This window comes from Marmota monax, unplaced genomic scaffold (assembly GCF_021218885.2).
Source record: "Marmota monax isolate L192 unplaced genomic scaffold, Marmota_monax_Labrador192_F-V1.1 WCK01_AAM20220418_F8-fsc00060, whole genome shotgun sequence".
Lineage (NCBI taxonomy): Eukaryota > Metazoa > Chordata > Mammalia > Rodentia > Sciuridae > Marmota > Marmota monax.
This window is the reverse complement of record NW_026692826.1, coordinates 11,176,474-11,179,848: the sequence shown is the minus strand read 5'-3', so window position 1 is coordinate 11,179,848 and position 3,375 is coordinate 11,176,474.

Genomic DNA, 3,375 nt, shown 5'->3' with positions numbered 1-3,375 from the left:
TCCATTGGCACCTCTTAGGAAGTGGCCTTCACCTCCTCAGCAGCCCCAGGACTTGGAGTCATGGCCATAGAACTCTGAGGATGGCAGTGTCCAAGTCAGTTCTCATTTCAACTGTCCATCATGAAAAGCCTGGAAATATTCTAGAACTCAGTCTTTCAGCCTCCTAAGTGCCTCAGGCCCTTCTACTAGGAGGTTCACAGGTTACAAACTAGAAACTCCTGGCTGTGGGATCTGCATATTCACCTGAGGACACACTGTTGAGTGAGCTTTCAGGGCACATTTGTGACATGTGAAAATAGCTTCCCCTTCAGTCTCAGTCCTTTATAATCTACGCTGGCAAACTGACTTCAGGCTTGTAGTTACAGACTGAGTAATAATGAGTACAAGTCATTGAGAACAGGAAGAGGTCTGAAGCTGGTTTTAGTACCTGGAAACGCCAGCCAAAGCTGCAAGGCCCAGGTCGGCAGGTGTGCCCCAGGAGCTCCTGAGGTGTCAGGGTGTGCAGAGTACTGGGTGTGGTAGCACACACCTGTGATCCCAGGTTCTCATGGGACTAAGGCAGGAGGATCAGCGGTTCAAGGCTAGCCCAGGAAACAGGTCCTATCTTAGAACAGGAAAGGCCTAGGGATGGGACTCTGTGGTAGAGCACCGCTCAGCCCCTGTGAGGCGCTGGGCACCATTCCTAGCACCGGAAAACCAACGACAAACGGTGACTGGGCCCAGATCTGGAGAAAAGCAGTCCACTGACAAGCACAAGTAGGCAGCTCAGTTCTGAGCCCCGGGTGGGGTTCCCTCCCAGGCATGTCAGAGCCAGGGTCGCAGGAGCCCCTGCACCAAGGCTGTGTGCAGTCCGCTGCTCACCAGCCAGCACTCCTATACACTGGCACTACGCGGTGCCGCGCTTATCCCCAGGGTCCAAAAGAGCATGGGCACACAGCAACCCTGCCGGTGTTATCACCAGAAAAGGGCAATGTGGGTCAGGATGCCCTATACACCATTTATTGTTTGTTTTCCAGTGCTAGGAATGGAGCCCAGCACCTCACACATGCTGAGCAGTGCTCTACCACCGAGTCCCATCCCATTCTGTTCTGAGCCTTTCCTGTTGTGAGACAGGGCCTGTTTCCTGGGCTGGCCTTCAACTCCTAATCCTCCAGCCTCAGTCCCATGATCACCTGGGATCACGGGTGTGTGCTACCACATCCAGTACCCTGCACACGCTGACACCTCAGGAGCTACAGTAGACGTCTTGCACCACTGAGTGCCACGTCACCAGGGCAGCAGAAACGCATGGGTGACAAACTTGCCCATTTGCTTGCACATCCCAGTTTTAGCCCTAAATATCTGGAGACCCAAGTCCTGAGCAGACTGGGCAGCTGCCCGGCTTACCTGAGCGTTTCCTCACCTGTGAGACTGAATGGAATCAATGGGCACACAAACCCACCCCTGCCCACCACTTGAGCACCTCCCTTGCCAGATACTAGGGCAGGTTCCACGAATGGCAGTTCCCAGCAGGCCCTGGCTGGCTAACATCTTGCAGCCCATTTCCTAGCAAATACTGGGTAGCTGACATTTATTTCTAGGCAGACCTTAAAAATTATTGTCATTTTTCATTTTTAGTAATACATTCACTTATTTACATTAGCAAGAACTGTCACATGTGCTTTCCAAAGCTCAACTTTTGTCAAATTTTTATCTATATCCCTAAAAATCTGCTTAGAAATAGCAACTCACATAGAATTGAGACTAACCATCAAAAGTTAAAACGCGAGGAAGCAGAATGCCCCAATGGCAGTGGTGCTCCCAAGGCTTTCTGCTCAAGAGGGGCTGCCTGGCAGTGACACTCAGGTGGGGATGGGGCATGGTGTGCTGCTGCTCTCTAGGTGGAGGTAGAGAGCCGCCTGGCAAGCCCACAGGTGTGGAGGCTGCAGAGCCCCAGTGCACACGCAGGCAGGAGGACCAAGCCATACAGACTTGCCACAAAGCACAGGGTCAGCAAGGGCAAAGCTCACTGCCCCCACCTCCCAGCTGTGCCCTCTCTGGCACTTTGGAGGCTGTCATAGAAACTCGGGGAACCCCTAGCCACACTATTGTCTGAGTGTCTCCCACGGGCACCCGAGGGAGGAACTGCATCCTCCACCTGGCACGCTGATGGCCACTGGGAGGGCTGGAATGGGATGAGGCCCTCGGCCTGGGCCCTGGTGGTTCTGTGAACCAAAGGATCAGTCTGTCTTGTGATGCCCTGCGCCAGCGGGCCTCCATCAGCAAGAAGACATCAGATGAGTCCCCTCACCTCAGGTCTCTGCCAGCAAACATGCACCAAATGAGTTCCCCTTCCAAGCGCCTCCCCCAGTAAGAGGCCCCTCCACTTTAGGCCGCCAGAATCATGAGCCATAATAACCCTCTCCTCTTTATGAAATCTTTGCCAAAGTAACAAAAACATTCATACACACATCAATTTGATGACTGGTAATTAATTAGCCTCTGAGTTATGCTTATTTTCACACGAATAATGAATGATCTTTAGCAATAAATGTGGTATCAATGTCCATGTTTTGACTATTCCCATGAGTCTGCAATTTTTCATTCATTTCTTTTGAGATAGGGTCTCACTACATTGCCCAGGCTGGCCTCCAACTCCTGGGCTCCAACAAGCCTGGCTCACACCATGTTTTAAAGATCAAAGAATTAGCCAGTTCTATTTGCAGTGGTGTAACAAATTTTAATTCAAAATAGACACTCTGAAACAAGAGGTTAAAAAAAAAAAAAAAAAAGGAAACTATAAAGTCGGACAAGCTCTCTGAATTTACAAGAGTACACCAAGAGTCAGACCAATTTCACAACTGCCTCGAAAGCACACATCACAGCACCTGCATGCAAGTGAGTCACTGCTGGCCTCCGGGACCACCTCACCCTCTGCTGCATGCCCCAGAGCACCACTCACGGCCCTGCGGGGAGTGCAGCATTCGTCCTGGACTCTGTGCTACTTCACATTGCCATGGAAATACGGGCTACCCACCCCAACACGTGACACGTGGAGACTTTAGCAATCACCTGTCCCACTTGCCTGCAAAATCAGGCCAGAGCATAGGCCAGGCTCCCCACTCGGATGAGCCCAACTCTCGCTACCCCAACCACAAAGACAAGCTCTGGTCTGCAGGCTTGGGCGGGCACACGGCCCTTCCAGCCCGGAGCAGCTCAGGCTGGAGTGGCGTGCTGGGTGTTCTGTCACTCTAAAGGCACTAAGCAGCTGCTGTCCTCCCTGTGAGTGAGGAACGGCCTGCCACCACAGGGAAAGGCAAAGTCTAGGCTGGAAAGCACTTCTGCCCCACGATGACTTTACAACTAGAAGCTCCATGATGAGCTGCACACCAGACC